Source organism: Arachis ipaensis, chromosome B8 (genome assembly GCF_059453495.1).
Source record: "Arachis ipaensis isolate K30076 ecotype BB chromosome B8, ASM5945349v1, whole genome shotgun sequence".
Classification (NCBI taxonomy): domain Eukaryota; kingdom Viridiplantae; phylum Streptophyta; class Magnoliopsida; order Fabales; family Fabaceae; genus Arachis; species Arachis ipaensis.
This window is the reverse complement of record NC_142443.1, coordinates 53,708,851-53,723,168: the sequence shown is the minus strand read 5'-3', so window position 1 is coordinate 53,723,168 and position 14,318 is coordinate 53,708,851.

Genomic DNA, 14,318 nt, shown 5'->3' with positions numbered 1-14,318 from the left:
CTCCTCGATGGTTGGAGTTGACTAGGCGAGATTGACTCATCATAATTATCATAGTTGTGGTTATGACAATGATAGGATTCTTAGATTCTCATTCCCAAGTCAAGGCTCTTTTATTGCATTTATAGCATTTTCACTAGTTTTGATCTCATCTCCTCCTTACTTGCATAAATTATGATTTTGAGCATTCCTTAGTTCTTTTATTGCTTAAGTTCTTTTAATCTTTCATTTCTTGCTTGAAAACCCCCCTTTTTCCTCTTCACAACCAAAAGAGAAAACATTTCATTTGCATTCCTAGGGAGAACGACTTGAGGTTTAACTACTCTCGGTTACTTTAATTTGAAATTTATTATTTGATATTGAGAATTCATTGTTGGTTTGGACTATGCTACCAACGAATTGATGCTTGTTTTGATTGATTCTAAACCATAACAATGAATTCTCTTGTTATCAAATCTGGCGCTATTGCCGGAGATGCAAACGGTGTTATATCTTTTAGTTGTTGTGAATATGTTAATAGTGTAAATAGCACTTTTTGTTTGTTTGTTTGCTTTTGTTAGTAGGTTTTTGTTTATATTTTCTTAATGACTTTTTTACACTATCACCATAATGTACCCCAATAGAACCCAAATACTTACCTTTATAGTCACCACTCTTACACACCACCACTTCACTACATACAAAACCCTTACCCTCATGAGTTTGATTGTCAACCTTCATCACCTCAATCTTCATCTTCATACATGGATCAAGCCACACAAGAATTACTTTTCATGCTCATTCAAGAACAACAAGAGTTCTGAAAAAAGCAAGAGCAAATTATGTCTACCTTAGCACAAGCTTTGGCGCATTTAGCTTCATTGCGTTCATGCCACAAGCAAGAAATTCGAGTGGATGAATGTGCAAAACCACGTGAAAAAAGTGGAGTGAGCGAAGAATTGCAAAATCGAAAAGAAGACGCCAAGTCACAACATAAAGTGCAAAAGGAGATAAATGAAGCATTGGTAGGAATTGATCAAGAAGATTCCATCATTCAAGATTTTTTGTACAACTTGGGCAATTCCTTCTATGACCTTCCTGAACCTCTACCATTAGATTTGGAAAGAGATGTTGATGTGGATTTCACACAACCTCTGATCTTTGACTTGAGCGATGGTGAAAAATATTCAAAAGAGGTTAAGGAAGATTCCATTTGCAAAGGAGTGAAGGCTTCTCTAACAAGCTTCTTAGGCCCATATCAATATGCCGTTTTGGAGACGGATGGTCAACTTCAGAACCTTCTTGGAGTAGTGGATGGTGAAGAGAAGAATGTTAATTGGCAAGGGAATGAAAAGTTCATCCATAGAGCCAATTTAGCATTTGAAGCTCAATTTTGGTGCAAGAGTCAATTTAATGGATTCTGGAGAGTGCACAATCTGGTCAATGGTGATAGAGGAACGCAAGTATGGGATCTGAGAATCAATTTCAAGAGTCAATACTTGAGGATCCTAGATGCTAGCTTGAAGTCTCTTAAGAGTTTTATGCAACCTAATTGGGACACGGAGGTCAAATCAATAGCAAACTTGGTTGGAGATTCAAGGAGGAATGAAAGCATAAGCCGCCCTAACAAGGATCTCCTCATCAAGTCCAACTTAGGACTATAAACCAAAGTGCTAGGTGGGAGACACCCCATGGTGCACGAAATTGTGATCTCAATGGTGCCAAAAAACTTGGTACGCACAATCATAATCTCAATTCTTCTTCACAACTTCGCACAACTAACCAGCAAGTGCACTGGGTCGTCCAAGTAATAAACCTTACGTAAGTAAGGGTCGATCCCATGGAGATTGTCGGCTTGAAGCAAGCTATGGTCATCTTGTAAATCTCAGTCAGGCAGATTCAAATGGTTATAAGGTTTGATAATTAAAATATAGTTAAAACAGAAAATAAGATAGAGATACTTATGTAATTCATTGGTGGAATTTCAGATAAGCGTATGAAGATGTTTGTTGCTTCTGAACCTCTGCTTTCCTATTGCTTTCATCCAATCATTCATACTCCTTTCCATGGCAAGCTGTATGTTGGGGGATCACTGAAGAGAGAACTTTTGCGTGGTCTAGAAATTCGCAGATAAATCCTCGTTGCAGGTATAGCTTCTAAACCAACAAAAGTCCTTTCTTACAAAAGTTTTGGTTGTCACAAGTAACAAACCCCTTTAAAATTGATAATCGAAGTATTTAAACCTCGGGTCGTCTTCTCAAGGAACTGCAGGGAGGTGTTCTTATTATTGGTTATGAGTTTTGTAAATTGGGGGTTTTGAAAGTAAGGAACAAGTAATTTAAATGATAAATAAAATAAATAAATAACTGTAAAATAAATTCTTGGCAAGGTATGAAAATTCAGAAGTCCTATCCTAGTTACTCCTATGAGAATGGAAGTTAATCCCACTTAGTTAACCCTTATGAAAGCAAGGGAAAGTCAAGTGAACTAATTAGTTAGATTCCCAAGTCCTAGCCAACTCCTAAGGAAAGCCTAAAGTTAGTGGAATACCAGTCAATTTATCCGACATAACAACCAATCACGGATAGTTGATAACTCAAGAGCTTCCAGTTAATCAATTAAAGCCAAGAATATAAAAAAGCTAAATAAGAATCATAAATCTGAAATACCTCAAATTATTAATTAAGAAAATCCTAACATGAAGGGTTCATAAGCCAATTGGGCAACATAAGTCAAATACAAATAAAAGCATTAGAGTATATAAAAGTAAAAGAGAAACATAAATTAAAGGAACATTGAACCTGAGAAGAAGTTGAAATAATAAGTTGAAATAATAAAGTTGAAATCCTAATTCCTTTAAGAGGAATCCTAATCCTAAATCCTAAGAGAGAGGAGAGAACCTCTCTCTCTAAAAACTACATCTAAAATTATGAAAAATGAATTATGAGCTCCTTCTTATGAATGAATGGATTCTCCCACTTTATAGCCTTTAATCTGTGTTTTCTGGGCCGCAAACTGGGTCTAAAATAGCCTAGGAATGGCTGTAGAAGAAATCTGTCACGCTGATTTTTGCCACTGCGATGCATCCGCGTGGAGTGCGCGTTCGCATTACCTAGCGTTAGAGCAACTATGACATATTATATATCAAATCGAAGCCCCAAACGTTAGCTTTCCAACGCAACTAGAACCGCATCGTTTGGACCCTTGTAGCTCAAGTTATGACTGTTTTAATGCAAAGAGGTCAGGCTGGGCAGCTTTGCAGTTCCTTCAACTTCTTGTATTCCTTCCACTTTTGCATGCTTCCTTTCCATCCTCCAAGCCATTCCTATCCTGTAAATCCTGAAATCACTTAACGCACATATTAAGGCATCGAATGGTAATAAGAGAGGGTTAATATTAGCAAATATAAGGCCAAAGAAGCATGTTTTCAATCATAGCACAAAATCAGGAAGGAGAATGTAAAACATGCATTTTATATGAACAAGTGTATGAAAGATTGATAAAATCCACTCAATTAAGCACAAGATAAACCATAAAATAGTGGTTTATCAACCTCCCCACACTTAAACAATAGCATGTCCTCATGCTAAGCTCAAGAGAAGCTATAAGGGAGTGAATAGGAATGGTAGAATGTATGAAATGCAACCTATCTAATGCAACTATATGCAAAAATGTTTCTACCTACTTGGTTAAAAGTAAATAAATCTTTTAAGAACAAATATGAACTGGATTTCACTAATTCAAATCACAAAAATGAAGTACAAGTAAACTTGCAAGAAGAAAATAGCTCATGAAAGCCGGGAATAAAGAATCGAGCATCGAACCCTCACTGGAAGTGTATGCACTCTAATCACTCAAGTGTTTTAGGTTCGATTCTCTCAATTCTCTACTAACCTTACTTTCTAAGGCTTACTCTTCATCTAATAATCAACATAAATTTAATGTACAGATACACATATCAAGAGGTCTTTTAAGGGTTGTAATGGGGTTAGGGTCAAGGTAGGATTGTATTTGGCCAAGTGGACTAAAATCTGAATTCTTAATTAACTTAAACTTTTCCACCTAACTTAGACAATCCATGTAATCATAATACAACATCTAACTATCCATTAACCATGTTTTCCACATATTCATGCATTCTAATTTCAAGTACAGTACATATGCATTGCTTTCAACATTTACTTTGGGGCATTTTGTCCCTTTTTTCTTATTTGCTCTTTTTTTTCTTTTCTTTTCTTTTTCTCCTTTTTCATTTTTTTCTTTTGTTTTTCTCAATGCATATGATTAAATTATTGAATGCATGAACATGTCCTAAACATTTCTTTCACATTTTCAGAAAATTCTAACATACTCAATTCTCAAACCAAATGTTTCCAAAGCCAATTTCTCCACACTTAAATCATAAGCACTCTCACTAGTCTAAGATAACCAATGATTCAAATTAAGGACATTATTATTTTTCACTTAGAGTTAATGATGTGCTAAAGTAAAGAACAAAAATGGGTATAATAGGCTCAAAATTGGTTTGCAAGGGATAATGAAAGGTAAGGCCATATGGGTATGTAAGCTCAGTGAAACAAAGGCCTCAATCATGTAAGTGCATGCATACATCAAACAATGGAAATATAGAATCAAGCAAGACAAAGATCACAATTTTAGAGAGAAAAATACACATTAAAACAAAATTTTGGTTGATAAAATGCAACCAATTCAAATAGGCTCAAAATCTCACAGGTTTTGTGTGTTCGAGCTCTAAACCATGTTCCAAAATAATATTTCTTCAAACAAGTTTAACATTAGATTTTATTCAAATTAGTGAAATACTTTAAAAAGTTTCTTGAAAAAGAAAATATTACTTTAACCAAGTAGTAAAATATGCACAAAATCAAACAAATATGCAATCAAATATGTAAATGCAACAACTAACAAGGAAAATAAACCATTGGTGTTGAGATAGAAGAGTAACTAACCCATGGAGATCGGTATCGACCTCCCCACACTTAGAGATTGCACCGTCCTCGGTGCATGCTAAGATGTACAAGTGGACGGGCTGATCCAACTGATGTCTTTCTCTATAGATTGTGCATATTGACTTGCCTGTCTTCCCAGTTAGAAGCTTTCCCTTTTCCTTCCTCGGTGGCCATCCTGAAAGAAGAGAAAAAGAAGGAAAGTAACCCAGAAATAAAGATAAGAACATAAATAAAATATGGGTGTTAATGCCAAATAATAAAGGTCTCAATTACATGGTAGCTACAATATGCAAGTGAGAAAATAGTGGAAGCAAATGGCATACCAGTGGTGCAAAGTTGCAACAAATGGGGGGAGAAGTGTGGGTAATGAAAGACAATATAAATTCATGTCAATGCAAGAGAAGTACAAGTATCATAAAAGATTAGCATTGATTTAAATAATGTTACCCAATCAGAATAAAACAAGTCATAAGCACCAAGATAATACCAGAAAAGATATAACAGTTGAATAAGAACATTTGAACACCAATGGTGAAATAATAAATTTAGAAAAGAAAATAAAAATATGCACAAGATTAAAATGCAATGAATGAAAGTATGCAAATAAATTAAATAAAATGAAATGAAAGTAAAAAAGGATGAGAAGTTAAAAAGATGAAGAGAAAGAAAGTAAGAAAGGAGAGAGAAAGAAGAAAAGATAGAAGAAATTAGGATTAGAAAAGAAAAGATAAGATAATTGGCGCTGATCTGGATAAGTTGTGCGACGCATGCGACGCGGACGTGTGGGTCACGCGATCGCGTGGCCTGATTTGTGCGATTGGCGCGAGTACAGCCTCGCGTTCGCGCAACTCTCTATTTGAAACTCTTTTTGCCAAATTTTTGGGTGACGCGGTCGTGTGGTTGACGTGATCGCGTGAATGACCTTTCTTAAAAATGATGCGGACGCGTGGGGCACACGTTCGCGTGGTAGGGCTGGTGCTTCTAGCATCATTCCAGCCCAGCTCCATCATAACTCTCTACCATACACCTCTTTATGTCGATTTTGCAGGGCCACGCGTTCGCGTGGGTGACACGGACGCGTGGGAGGCATTTTTCCCACATGACGCGGACGCGTCAGCGACGCGGTCACGTGGATCAATTTGTGCCAAAGGCACGCCTCCAGCCACGCTCTCGCGTGACTCTCTGTTCAATTTTCTTTTCTTCCCAATGCACTAGTGACGCGGATGCGTCGGCGACGCTGTCGCGTCGCGTGCAATTTTTTTTAATGCAGTATGCAAAATGCAAAATGATATGGATGTTTTGAGTAATTCCAGGTTCAATGAAAATAATATAAAATAAAAACAAACAACACAAAATAAAATTGAAAAAGAAACGATCATACCATGGTGGGTTGTCTTCCACCTAGCACTTTTAGTTAAAGTCCTTAAGTTGGACATTTGGTGAGTCCTTTGTTAGGGTGGCTTGTGCTTGAACTCATCCAGGAATCTCCACCAATGTTTGCAAATCCAATGGCCTCCGGGATCCCAAACTAGGCGCAGAAAGCCCTTAAGTAAGTTAAAGCAAGTGACAAGGCCCCAAGAGTGTTGATTGCCAGAATGAATTCCGGGGTCCCAAATCTTACTTTTGCACCCGTCTTCTTATTGATCATTATGATTCCATCCGGGTGGTTCAGCTTTAGAATTCTCACTAAAGCATCAAAACAGCTTCCTAGATCCATTCAATTGAGCTCTCCACCAACCCTTGCGTTTAAACTTAAAGCTTCCAACCATAATGAACCTTGCAGGACAATTCTTACCACTGACCATCTTCCTCTTACTCTTAATGCCACAAAGAGATCTAAGTTGACCATCCATCTCCAGTAGCCCATATTCAAGTGGAATTAGAAAGCTAAGGGATATAAGTTTTACCCACTTGAATGTTGTGAAGGATGATGGCAACTTAGGGGGAGGTATTTCTAACGAATTTGCAAGCTCCACTCCCTTGTGCTCTTTTCTGACAACTTCCACCCCTTTGCAAGTTTCTTCAATATCAATCTCTTCCTCTTGGTAGCTTTCTTCCAATTCAATCTCTTCTTCATTGTTCACCAAGGGCATGGGAGGTTGTGCTTCTTTTTCTTTAATCTCCATCTCTTGACCAACTTCTTCCAAGTCTTTAACTATGATATGCCTTGGAGGTTGTACACCCTCCTCAGCATCAAATGCAACCGTCTTGGAAGGAGGCTCTATGACCTGACTTTCCCATGGAGGTTTAGTATCTCCTAAGTCTTCAACTATTTCTTCCTCTGCAACTATTATGGCTTCCTCCACTTATTCCAATATAGAGCTATGTTCCTCATTGTCCACGAAGTTTCTAGTGTCTCCTTCATGCTTTGCTCTTCTTTTGATTCTCCACATGTAGCCATGGGAGTTCTTTGAGTGCTCAGATGTCGGGAAGCTATTATATTTACTACCTCGGTTAAGGCAGTAGTGAGTTCCAGTATACTCCTTTGCATCTTCGCTTCCCCTTGAAGAAGAACACGAAGCCTGTCATCCACTGGAGGTTGGGGTGGATATGAGGGTTCATTGGTTGGGAGAGAGGGTTCATAATAGGAAGGTGGTTCTTCTTGATAAGGATATGGAGATGGTGAATATTGAGGTGGTGGTTCTGGGTGTGGTTTATATGGTGGTTGGTGTGGTGGATACAGGTTAGGATCATATGGTGGTGTTTGGTGGTAAGGAGCTTGTGAGTATGGTGGTGTAAAGTTGTGTTGAGGAGATGGTTCATAAGCATATGGCGGGGCTTGTTGGTAACTACAAGGGGGTCCACCATAGTCATCATTTTGGTATGCATCAAAGAATGGTTGTTGGTTATAGTGCGTTGGAGGGGGTTGTTGCCAAGAGGGTTGATCCAATCCTTGTGGCTTCTCCCATGTTTGATTCTTCCAACCTTGATGTCTATTTTCATTATAGTTTCCTCTTCCTGCAACATAATTGTAACCAGACTCATAGCCAAAGGGGTGAGAGTTCATAGTAGCAAATAAAATTAAAAACGAAAATAAAAACAAATTGAAATTAAAAGGTTATTGAAATTTAAATTTTGAAAATTAAATTTTGAATTTTAAATTTTGAAATTTGAAATTTGAAATTTGAAATTTGAAATTTGAAATTTAAATTTTGAAAAAGACAACAATATAAGATAAAAATTTGAAAAAGATTTAAATTTTGAAAAGGTTTGATTTTTAAAATTTAAATATTGAAATTTGAAATTTGAAATTTGATTTTTGAAATAAGATAAGATAAGATTTTGAAAACGATATGATTTTTTTGAAAAAAAATATTTGAATTTTGAAATTTTGAATTTAAAATTTTTTTTAATTTGAATTTTGAAAATCAAAATTTGAAATTTGAAATTTGAGTTTGAAATTTTGAATTTTTGAATTTTAATGAGGAAAGAGAAAAACAATGAAATGACACCAAACTTAAAATTTTTAGATCAGAACGAAGAAAACAACTAAGAACAACTTGAAGGTCAAGATGAACACGAAGAACAACTTGAAGATCAAGATGAACACCAAGAAAATTTTTTTTTTGAAAAATTTTTAATAACTAAATAAAAACCAATAACCTCTAAATTTACGAAAAAGTAAAAATAAAAACAAAAATAAAAACAAATAAACAGGTAAAAAGCAAATATTTACAATAACCAATAATAAAGCACACGTTTGCAATTCCCCGGCAACGGCGCCATTTTGAAGAGAGAACTTTTGCATGGTCTAGAAATTTGCAGATAAATCCTCGTTGCAGGTATAGCTTCTAAACCAACAAAAGTCCTTTCTTACAAAAGTTTTGGTTGTCACAAGTAACAAACCCCTTTAAAATTGATAACCGAAGTATTTAAACCTCGGGTCTTCTTCTCAAGGAACTGCAGGGAGGTGTTTTTATTATTGGTTATGAGTTTTGTAAATTGGGGGTTTTGAAAGTAAGGAACAAGTAATTTAAATGACAAATAAAATAAATAAATAACTGTAAAATAAACTCTTTGCAAGGTATGAAAATTCGGAAGTCCTATCCTAGTTACTCCTATGAGAATGGAAGTTAATCCCACTTAGTTAACCCTTATGAAAGCAAGGGAAAGTCAAGTGAACTAATTAGTTAAATTCCCAAGTCCTAGCCAACTCCTAAGGAAAGTCTAGAGTTAGTGGAATACCAGTCAATTTTGCCGACATAACAACCAATCATGGATAGTTGATAACTCAAGAGCTTCCAGTTAATCAATTAAAGCCAAGAATATAAAAAAGCTAAATAAGAATCATAAATCTGAAATACCTCAAATTATTAATTAAGAAAATCCTAACATAAAGGTTCATAAGCCAATTGGGCAACATAAGTCAAATACAAATAAAAGCATTAGAGTATATAAAAGTAAAAGGGAAACATAAATTAAAGGAACATTGAACCTGAGAAGAAGTTGAAATAATAAGTTGAAATAATACAGTTGAAATTCTAATTCCTTTAAGAGGAATCCTAATCCTAAATCCTAAGAGAGAGGAGAGAACCTCTCTCTCTAAAAACTACATCTAAAATTTCGAAAAGTGAATTATGAGCTCCTTCTTATAAATGAATGGATTCCCCCACTTTATAGCCTTTAATCTGTGTTTTCTGGGCCGCAAATTGGGTCGAAAACAGCCCAGGAATCGTTGGAGAAGAAATCTGCCACGCTGATTTTCGCCATTGCGATGCGTCCGCGTGGAGTGCGCATTTGTGTCACCTAGCATCAGAGAAACTATAGCATATTATATATCAATTCAAAGCCCCGAACGTTAGCTTACCAACGCAACTAGAACCGCATCGTTTGGACCTCTGTAGCTCAAGTTATGACTGTTTTAGTGCGAAGAGGTCAGGCTGGGCAGCTTTGCAGTTCCTTCAACTTCTTGTATTCCTTCCACTTTTGCATGCTTCCTTTCCATCCTCCAAGCCATTCCCGTCCTGTAAATCCTGAAATCACTTAATGCACATATCAAGGCATCAAATGATAATAAGAGAGGGTTAATATTAGCAAATATAAGGCCAAAGAAGCATGTTTTCAATCATAGCACAAAATCTGGAAGGAGAATGTAAAACATGCATTTTATATGAACATGTGTATGAAAGATTGATAAAATCCACTCAATTAAGCACAAGATAAACCATAAAATAGTGGTTTATCAATCAACATTGTCAATGACTACCGTCCGTCCTCTCAGTGAAAATGGTCCAAATGCGCTGTCATCGCACGGCTAATCAGATGTTGGTTCTTGATCATGTTGGAATAGGATCCATTGATCCTTTTGCGTCTGTCACTATGCCCAACACTCGCGAGTTTGAAGCTCGTCACAGTCATCCCATCTCAGATCCTACTCGGAATACCATAGACAAGGTTTAGACTTTCCTGATCTCAAGAATGGCCACCAATAATTCTAGCCTATACCACGAAGGTTTTAATCTTAGATTAGAAACCCAAGAGATACACATTCAAGCTTGTTTGCATGTAGAACGGAAGTGGTTGTGAGGCACGCGTTCATAGGTGAGAATGGTGATGAGTGTCACATAATCATCACATTCATCATGTTCTTGTGTGTGAATGAATATCTTAGAGAAGAAATATGCTTGAGTTGAATAGAAAAACAATAGTACTTTGCATTAATTCATGAGGAACAGCAGAGCTCCACACCTTAATCTATGGGGTGTAGAGACTCTACCGTTGAAAATTACATAAGTGAAAGTGGTCTAGGCATGACCGAATGGCCAGCCCCCTAAACGTGATCTCTGAACATAAAATTATCCAAAAGATTCTAAATAAAATCACTAAAAGTAGTTTTTATACTAAACTAGTAGCTAGGGTTACAGAAAATGAGTAATTGGTGAAGAAATTCACTTCCGGGCCCACTTGGAGTGTGCTTGGGTTGAGCATTAAAGCTTTCATGTCTAGAGACTCTTTTTGGAGTTAAACGCCAGGTTGTAGCCTATTTCTGGCATTTAACTCTAGTTTACAACCTGTTTCTGGCGTTTAGCTTCAGAATAGGGCAGGAAGTTTGCGTTTGAACGCCAATTTACGCCGTCAAAACTCGAGAAAAGTATGGACTATTATATATTGCTGGAAAGCCCTGGATGTCTAATTTCCAACGCAATTGAGAGAGTACCAATTAAATTTTTGTAGCTCCAGAAAATCCATTTCGAGTGTAGAGAGGTCAGAATCCAACAGCATCTGCAGTCCTTCTTCAGCCTCTGAATCAGATTTTTGCTCAAGTCCCTCAATTTCAGCCAGAAATTACCTGAAATCACAGAAAAACACACAAACTCATTGTAAAGTCCAAAAATGTGAATTTTGCTTAAAAACTAATAAAAATTATACTAAAAACTAACTAAATCATACTAAAACTACTTAAAAACAATGCCAAAAAGCGTATAAATTATCCGCTCATCACAACACCAAACTTAAATTGTTGCTTGTCCCCAAGCAACTGAAAATGAAATAGGATAAAAAGAAGAGAATATACTATAAATTCCAAAATATCAATGAAACTTAGCTCTAATTAGATGAGCGGGACTAGTAGCTTTTTGCCTCTGAACAGTTTTGGCATCTCACTTGATCCTTTGAAGTTCAGAATGATTGGCATCTATAAGAACTTAGAATTTAGATAGTGTTATTGATTCTCCTAGTTCAGTATGTTGATTCTTGAACATAGCTACTTTATTAGTCTTGGCCGTGGCCCTAAGCACTTTGTTTTCCAGTATTACCACCGGATACATAAATGCCACAGACACATAACTGGGTGAACCTTTTCAGATTGTGACTCAGCTTTGCTAGAGTCCCCAATTAGAGGTCCAGGGTTCTTAAGCACACTCTTTTTGCTTTGGATCACGACTTTAAACGCTCAGTCTCAAGCTTTTCACTTGACACCTTCACGCCACAAGCACATGGTTAGGGACAACTTGGTTTAGCCACTTAAGCCAGGATTTTATTCCTTTGGACCCTCCTATCCATTGATGCTCAAAGCCTTGGATCCTTTTTACCTTTGCCTTTTGGTTTAAAGGGTTACCGGCTTTTTGCTCTTGCCTTTTGGTTTAAAGAGCTTTTGGCTTTTTCTGCTTGCTTTTTCTTTTTCTTTCTTTTCTTTCTTTTATCTTCGCCATTTTTTTTCGCAAGCTTTGTTCTTCACTGCTTTTTCTTGCTTCATGAATCAATTTTATGATTTTTCAGATTATCAAATAATATTTCTCATTTTTCATCATTCTTTCAAGAGCCAACAATTTTAACATTCATAAACAATAAATTCAAAAATATGCACTGTTCAAGCATTCATTCAGAAAACAAAAAGTATTGCCACCACATCAAAATAATTAAACTAATCTCAAGGATAAATTCAAAATTCATGTACTTCTTGTTCTTTTGCTTTTAGAACATTTTTCATTTAAGAAAGGTGATGGATTCATAGTACATTCATAGCTTTAAGGCATAGATACTAGACACTAATGATCATATAATAAAAGACAAACATAAATAAAAATAAAGCATAGAGAATAAAAACAGAAAAATTAACTAGACAAGGAGATTAAGGAATGGGTCCACCTTAGTGAGGGTGGCGTCTTCTTCCTCTTGAAGAACCAATGGTGTTCTTGAGCTCCTCTATGTCTTTTCCTTGCCTTTATTGCTCCTCCCTCATAGCTCTTTGATCTTCTCTAATCTCATGGAGAATGATAGAGTGCTCTTGGTGCTCCATCCTTAGTTTCCCATGTTGGAACTTAATTCTTCTAGGGAGGTGTTAATTTTCTCCCAATAGTTTTGTGGAAGAAAGTGCATCCCTTGAGGTATCTCAGGGATTTCATGATGAGGAATTTCCTCATGTTCTTGTTGAGGTCCATGAGTGGGCTCTCTTGTTTGCTCTATCCTTTTTTTAGTGATGGGCTTGTCCTCATCAATGAGGATGTCTCGCTCTATGTCAATTCCAGTCGAATTGCAGATGTGGCAAATAAGGTGAGGAAAGGCTAACCTTGCCAAAGTAGAGGACTTATCAGCTACCTTGTAGAGTTCTTGAGGTATAATCTCATGAACTTCCACTTCCTCCCAATCATGATACTATGGATCATGATGGCCCGATCCACAGTTACTTCGGATCGGTTGCTAGTAGGAATGATAGAGCGTTGGATGAAGTCCAACCATCCTCTAGCTACAGGCTTAAGGTCCGGTCTTCTCAATTGAACCGGCTTGAGTCAACTTTCTATTGAGCTCCTTCCACACATATGTCCATGAGGACTTGGTCCAACCTTTGATCAAAGTTGACCCTTCTATGTAGGGGCGTGCATTTTCTTGCATCATTGGCAAGTTGAACGCCAACCTTATATTTTCTGGACTAAAATCTAAGTATTTTCCCCGAACCATTGTAAGCCAATTCTTTGGGTTTGGGTTCATACTTTGATCATGGTTTCTAGTGATCCATGCGTTTGCATAGAACTCTTGAACCATTAAGATTCCAACTTGTTGAATAGGATTGGAGAGAACTTCCCATCCTCTTCTTCTAATCTCTTGTCGGATCTCCGGATATTTGCCCTTTTTGAGCTTAAAAGGGACCTCAGAGATCACCTTTTTCTTGGCCAGAACTTCATAGAAGTGGTCTTGATGGACCTTTGAGATGAATCTCTCTGTCTCTCATGACTCAGAGGTGGAAGCAATTGCCTTTCCTTTCCTCTTTCTTGAGGTTTCTCTGGCCTTAGGTGCCATTAATGGTTATGGAAAAACAAAAAGCAACGCTTTTACCACACCAAACTAAAAATGTTTGCTCGTCCTTGAGCAAAAGAAGAAGGAAAATAGTAGAAGAAGAAGAAAATGGAGGAGATGAAGGGGAAGAGTGTATTCGGCCAAGGGGGAAAAAGTGTTTGTAATGTGTGAAAATGAAGTAGTGTTGAGGGGTTTATATAGGGGTGGAGGAAGAGTTAGGTTTCGTGTATTAGGGTTGGGTTTGGGAGGGAAAGAATTTTTGAATTTGGAGGTAGGTGGGGTTTTTGGGGAAGAGTGGATGGATGTGAGTGGTGAAGAGTATTTGGAGAAGAGATATGGAGGTGATTGGTGAAGGGTATTTGGGGAAGAGTGTTATGAAAGGGTGTGAAGAGGAGAGAAGAAGAGGTGGGGTAGGTGGGGATCCTGTGGGGTCCACAGATCCTGAAGGGTCAAGGACTTAGCATCCCTGCTCCATTTAGGGGTGCAAAACGCCCTTAGAGTGCAATTCTGGCATTAAACGCCAGGTTGCTACTTGTTTCTGGCGTTAAACGGCAACTTGATACCTCCTTCTGGCGTTAAACGCCAGTCTGATGCTTCTTACTGGCGTTTAAATGCCAGTAAGCTCTTCCTCTAGGGTGA